We start from the raw sequence: 7,414 nt of genomic DNA, 5'->3' as shown, positions 1-7,414 counted from the left end.
CTTTTACTGTAATGAGGATAGAAATTGATACAATATCAATCCATCCTTAGTGCAGTGTTAAGATTCTCCTAAAATACTACTCTGAACTCCAACTCTGGGGAAATCCCCTGCTAACCTACTCAAAGCTGTCCTAGAATCAGCCTTAGATTGTTCAGAATTTTTAGTCTGATGATACCAAGAGAGAATTGTGGCTCTTAAAAAAATTATTGCGATCTTGAAATAGAAGTTCCTAGAAAATTCAGTAACGGAAGAGGGACTGATGGGATAGAAATGCAGATTGACAACTTGAGACATCACCCGTGTGAGGGAATGTTGGTCTATATTTATTATTTTCCCCTGATAGCGTCTTCAGGCCTCCTGCCAAAGAAGAGCTCAGTTACGGCTCCAGAAAAAGAGCACACAATTAAAGATAGAACCTGGTTGGAGGGCAGGTAGATGGTGATAGGAAAAAGAACACACTTCCAGGCAAGGTGGAGTAAATGGAAAGACGTCCAGGAGAGTGGCACTGACGTGATTGCAGACAGATTCACATTTCGTAGAAGAACCTGAGATAATAACCAGGAGGAGGTGGCAGAGTGCAATGGTGCCCACTTGACACCAGTCCTTTTTCTCTATTGTTTCAGGAAGCTTGATTTTGATCAAATAGCAAAGCCCACAGCTCCAGGGAACACATCATATCGCGAAGACAGTCAAGGCAATCTGTGGTTCGTGAATTGTTTTAGGGTAGGCTTGTAACGAGCCAATTAAATGAAAGAGAAAAGCTGCTGAAATGAAAGACATTCCTCCATAGAAGGAGCGAGGCAATCCCTATGACCCTGCTAATTCCACTCCTAGTTTATTGCAACACGTGTGCCTATAATATATAGTCACCAAAATATGCATATGGGGAGTCACAGCAGCACTTTCCATGATCTGTGAAACTTGGAGGCAATTCAGATACCCATAAACAATAGAATAAATAAGTTCTAGTATATTTATGCAATGGAAGACTTCACAGCAATAACAATGAACAAAATTTATCTACTCTCAACAAAGTAGATGAACTAAGTAGCAGAAGAAGACACTTGCCTAAAAGGACAGGCTGTGTGATTCCTTTATATATAGTTTTTTTTAAAAAGGCAAACTTTATCTATGGTGTTTGAAGTCAGGTTAGTGATTTACTTTGGTAGCAGCTGGGATTGGAAAGTGGCCAAGGGTACTTCTAGATGCTGCTGATATGTTGTATCATGGTTTGTGTACTTTGTTTCATGCCTGGATTTACTCTGTGAAAAGTCATCCAGTGCACACTCTTGATTTATGTACTGTTTGTATATTTCAGTGAAAATTTATATTTAAAGTTAAAAGAGATGGGAACTGTGGGGAGAACACTTTATTGCTGCTACCCATCCCCTTGCTTCCTGCTTTGATGCTGTCATGTGAAGAGGCAATGGCTGGAGCAGTGACAGCCATTTCATAACCACAAGGAAACACTCATAACGATGAAAACCCGATATGCCAAAGACTGTGGAGCAGAAAGATTAACAGCTCCACTCCTGGATGGTATATCTGAGCTATGGAATTACCCGGGCACTGCCTACCTCTGGACTGGGATTTAAGAGGAGAATAAACATCTTTCTGGTTCAAGCCACATTGTTGTGTTTTCTGTTACTTGTAGCCCAAGGAAGTCTAATTGATTCTGAGAGTGGAAGATGTATTATACAAACCCCTGTAGGAAAAAGGGTCTTGGAAGGATCAAAAAGAGGTTTGGGGCAGTAGCTTTGAAATCTGGGCTCTAAATCCAATTGATACTGGGCTTGGAGGGAAATGAAGGGAATACTGAGATTCAGCAGTGATATCTCTTTCAGACTGAATAATAATTCTCCAGCATAATCCTCACTCAAACCAAGTTCTTTGTAGTGTTGAGGCTATGGCTGGACTTGTTGTCTTTGTCAGAACTGGCTCAGAAACCGGGATAAAACCTCCAAGGGGGAGGAAAGGACATAAGTGACAGTCGTTGGGAGACACTTAGAGAGCCAGGGTCTACACACAAAGCCACAGTTTCTCTTGCTTTTGGTGTTAGGTTTCATTTCCTTTTCACCTCAGAAGTGAGATTGTGTTTTTAAAAGCCCAAGTCTCTTTGCTCTTTATCTTCATCCCAGAAAATCCCAACCACCATTTATGAGTCCATTGCTTGGCAGATGTTCCCCTCCGAAGATCTTATCAGAAGCTTACAAAGGCAGGTCACTCTCTCTTCCTGGGCTTTTGAGCAAGGGAAGCTCCTTTCCCTGCTGACCTGATAATTAAGCTCCCAGAGCATCAGAAAGGAGGGGAACCTGCAGACATGGCTGAATCCTGATGTCACAGCCCTGCTGAGCTACAAAGACTTTCCCCTTCCACCTCTCTTGGAGAGAGCAGGTCAGCCACCGGTTCCTGTGTAAATCTTTTTTTTTTTTTTTGCGGTACGCGGGCCTCTCACAGTTGTGGCCTCTCCCGTTGCGGAGCACAGGCTCCGGACGCGCAGGCTCAGCGGCCATGGCTCACGGGCCCAGCTGCTCCGCGGCATGTGGGATCTTCCCGGACCGGGGCACGAACCTGTCTCCCCTGCATCGGCAGGCGGGCTCTCAACCACTGTGCCACCAGGGAAGTCCCTTGTGTAAATCTTATGTGATAATGACCCATGGTTCAAATTGGGCTTCGGCAACAGCCAGGGGGCAGAATTTGTAAAGAAGTGTGATGGTCACTGTCCATGGGAAGATGGCAGCTACAAGGTCACCTTGTGTCCTGTCACCTCCACCCTGCTCATCCTCTCCTAAACACAACCTTCCTGCCACCCAGAGCTAGGTTTATGCACAGCAATGGGCACCAGACTTGGAGACCTTAAGAAGTCAGAAGGTCCATCCTCCCTCCAAGAATGACCTCAGCACCCATCACAAGGCACAATGTGGATGATGACATCAATTTTAATAGCACACACCATATGCTAGCCTTCTCATTATGGCATGCATTGCTCACAAACTTCCTTTTATTATCTCTTATTTACAGAGGTAACATTCAATGTTATGGCCTAACTTTCTCAAAGTCACATAATTAGTGGCAAAGCTGGGATGTAAGGCCGGAAAGCAGAAATGGTGGCAGCAGCAACACTGGGAGTGTTGACCTGCTTCTGGGCCATTTATGTGTGAGGAATTGAGAAATTTCTTCCTCTTTTAACCATGCAGTCCCTACCTGGAAAATAAGGGCTCTAAACAAGGCCCTTATTCGGAAGCTTTTTAGTTCAATCTCCTAGAAACCAATGATCTGATCATGAAGAGTGTGCCCAGGACGACACAGAGGGGAGTGTAGAGTGTTCAAATAGGGAGATCAGAAAGTCAATAGAAAGCTTAGGGTCAAGAAAGAAACTTGCATCCACTAGGTGTGTTATGGCCTGAACTGTGTCCCCACTTCCCCTCCCAATTTATATGATGAAATCCCAATCCTCAGTTACTTAAATGTGACTGTATTTGGAGACAGGATCATTAAGTAGATAATTGAGGTGAAATGAAATCATATGGGTGGGCCCTAGCCCAATACGACTAGAGAATTTGCAAGAAATGGAGATTAGAAAACAGACAACACAGACCGAGGGAAGACCATGTGAAGACACAGTGAGAAGGCTGCCGTCTGCAAGCCAAGGAGCGAGGCCTCAAGCAGAAGCAAACCTACCAGCACTTTGATCTTAGACTTCCAACCTCCAAAACTGAGAGAAAATAAATTTCTATTAAGCTCCCAAGTATATGGTATTTTGTTATGTCAGGCCCAAAAGACTAATACAAGATGCTACTAGATGTTGGGAAATACCAAACACCTTAGATATATTGTCTCACATATTGTACCTGTTTAGTTATCCCCAGCCTTCATCATGCATCAAAATCACCTGGGGCATTAAAAAGTGCATATGTTTAAGCCTTACTTCCCAAGGCTATCCTTCCCAGGTGATCCTAATGAGCAGCTAGGACATAGAGTCATCTCCCCGGATCATTGAGTTATTGTCTTTTCTTACCATTCAGATCTGGGCTCAAGGGTCACGGCCACAGGGACCCCCACCACACACCCCATGACCACCCCATCCAGGGCAGTCCCTCTCTCTCCAAATATTGTTTCATTTTCTTCATCCCACTAATCACTCTATAAAATGATCTTTGACTTATATGTCTACTCCTCTCTCTCTCTCTAGAAATACAGTTAAGTCCCCTACATACGAATGAGTTCTGTTCAGAGAGCGTGTTCGTAAGTTCAATTTGTTCTTAAGTCCAACAAAGTTAGCCTAGGTACCCAACTAACACTATCAGCTGTATAGTACTGTACTGTAATAGGTTTATAATACTTTTCACACAAATAATACATAAAAGACAAACAAAAAAATAAAGAAAACACTTTTAATCTTAAGTACAGTATCTTGAAAAGTATAGCAGTGCAGTACAACAGCTGGCATACAGGGGCTGGCACTGACTGAACAGGCAGGAAGAGTTACTGGCTGGAGGAGGGAGAGGAGGTTAGAGATGGTAGAGCTGAAGGATCCTCAGCAATAGGAGACGGAGGGCAAGCTGCAGTGTCACTCATGCCTGACGTTGATGGCACAGGTTCTGTTTCCTTGCTGGATTCAATTATATCAACCCTCTTGGAAAAACGATCCAGTGATGTCTGGGAAGTAGTTCTTTTTTTCTCATCATGGATGACAAGGTAGCACCAGATTGCATGCTGAACAGCTGCTGCAACCTTCATGTACCATTCTACGTCCAGATCCTGTGCCTCAAAAAATAACAGTGCTGGGCTTCCCTGGTGGCACAGTGGTTGAGAGTCCGCCTGCCGATGCAGGGGACCAGGGTTCGTGCCCCGGTCCGGGAAGATCCCACATGCCACGGAGCAGCTGGGCCCGTGAGCCATGGCCGCTGAGCCTGCACGTCGGGAGCCTGTGCTCCACAACGGGAGAGGCCACAACAGTGAGAGGCCTGCGTACTGCAAAAAAAAAAAAAAAAAAAAAAAAAAATCATCCTCATCTCCACTCCATCACCGGCCACTGAAGACGCTGGGTTCCTCAGAGCCACCCTCAGCTGTGAGGGAGAGACTGATGGTCCCTAAAGACCCATCTCATTATCCCAGGGGCCAAATTGGGGCCCGGTGAAAGGATAACTGGCCCATAAATCAACTCCACTAACTTTGCCACTGCACAGGGCAGAGATTCTGACCAAAGGCCCACTGATGAGGCTTCTTGGCACCCTCCTATCTGAGCTGACGGTAATTCTCAGAAGATAAATCAAGCTCTTCCGGAGCCCCCGGAAGCCATTTGCTATAATGTGATGAAACCGTCTTGAGTGAGTGCCTGAAGAACTAATGGGCCTGTTAAGCGCAGTTCATCGTGCTTCTCCGTCCACAGGCGGTGTGCGCTGGTCAGCAGCAGAGGTGTCTGGGAGGCTGGTGGCAGATAAACCTGGGCGAAAGCAGTGGGCAGCTGCACGTGCACGCACGTTTGGGCATGAAGCCGCCTCTGCAGTTGGCCTGCGCCTCTGCAGACACATGCATCTGTGCATGCAAGCGTGATAGGACATACGTGGGCATGCGGTACGTGCATGCTTGCGAACAGTGATTGCTGAGCAGTACGCCTGTACGGCTACGCCAGTCCCTGCAGGCCTGTTTTATTATGCACTGTGTGTCCACACTCTAAGACATGTTCATGGGAGTTACTCAATAAACACTGGTTGTTTTAATGAATAATAAAGATTATTTACTACTAATAATAATACTAATAATAGCAATAATTATATAAACAGAGAGAACGAAGCCTTTCTAGACAGCATGAGAAAGTCGAATATTCTCAAAGCCATTATTAGCTAGCGAAAGGTGTCTGGGAAGAGCATTTTTCTTCTCTGAGCCTCAGTTCCTACCTGTCAAGGGAAGGCTTCAATTAGCCTAACGAGCAGGAAGTTGAGAGAGTTGATGCCTACAAGCCTCTCTTTTCTTGTAAGAGGCAGGGCCGTTCGTTGAGAAGGGCTCAGCTGGAGGATCATGGAAGGGGATTTGAGGACAGGTGGCTAAATCTTGGTGGATTTTCCCAAGATAAATAAGAAGGCGAGATGGCCCAGGTCAACAATAGGATTCCCGAAGATGCTCTGGGTACCTGGAGAAAATTTTCCTCCAGGGATTTGGCGGGTGAGGGCACCATCCTGCATTCTCAGGTGCATTTGTAGCTCGACAGAACAGACAGGAACATGGGGCAGTGAGGCTGCCAGGGGAGGGTGGTTAAGTGATGACCGTCAGGGTCCAGACTGAATGCAGTAGGAAGCCAGATCAGGAGAAGAGAGAAAGGAGGGGCCTAGGAGCTTTCAACCAGCTGGTGAAGCAGAATTAGCACGAAGAAGTGAGGAAGCTGTTTGGACGAAAGGCTGTGGTCAGGGAAGTCAGAGACGACTATTTCAGGGGGTGGGGCAGGTGGGGATGATGATGAGCAAGACCACAGTGAAGGTGGGGTGAAGGTGGACGTCACTGAAGAAGAGGAGGGCTTAGAGATGGGGGGCCGGGGCAGCGACTGGTTCTCTTTGGGGGAAGTGGAGATCTTGCAACTCTTTGATAACCTTATAAACATTACAGTCACTTTCCCTGCGGAAATGCCATTCTTTCACATAAGATGCAAAGATCTCTGAAGCTCCTGGACCAGCTGGAATCCTGATGCGTAGGATACTGCCTGGCTGGCTGATCCCAGCACAGCGAAGGCGGGGCTCAGAGGGGAGGGGGAGACTGGGAAGCAGGGTCCAAGTCCTCGGTGAAGGCAAGGCAGCGATGAGCAGTTGAAGTGACAAGGAGGCAGAGGACGCTGCCTCGGGGCCTGTGGCTGAGACGCCCGGCTGGTTGGCCTCACGGTTTGGAGTGTAGCTCTGACACAGAGTTTTCCTGGTGGAATTAGGAAGAAGCACTCTTGGGCCTGACTTCGTTACAGCTGCCAGCTCTTGGTCCGTGGGTATCAGATAGAAAGATGAGAATCACGAAGATGGTCCCAGGATCTCTTTTCCGCAGCTGCTGCCTCTTCTCTTTTTATGTTTTTGATCATGACTTCTTTCTTTCTTTTTTTTTTTTTTTTTAATTCCTGTTACTTCTATTCCAAGATCTTCCTCCAGCTGTCTGTCTGCCACCTCAGGGTGCTTTGGTGTCCTTATCCAGCTCCCACATCAGGGCTCCCAGCCTTCCCCCCTTTCCTGGGGGCTCTGAGCATCCCTCCCTCTAGGAACTCCTTTTCCTTCACCTCCTACCTGGGGGACCATGTGGCTGCACTCACAGCTTCAAATCCTTCTGCTCTCCTTCCCCACCAGGCTTCTGTTAATCCACTCCCCCTTCCCAGAGCATATCCAGACACACTTCAGAATCTATAGAAACGGACAGTGGTTCATTTTTCCTCTCACTGCTT

The sequence above is a fragment of the Phocoena sinus genome, chromosome 15 (assembly GCF_008692025.1).
Source record: "Phocoena sinus isolate mPhoSin1 chromosome 15, mPhoSin1.pri, whole genome shotgun sequence".
In the NCBI taxonomy this organism is placed as follows: Eukaryota; Metazoa; Chordata; class Mammalia; order Artiodactyla; family Phocoenidae; genus Phocoena; species Phocoena sinus.
Note: the sequence above shows the minus strand (reverse complement) of the source record.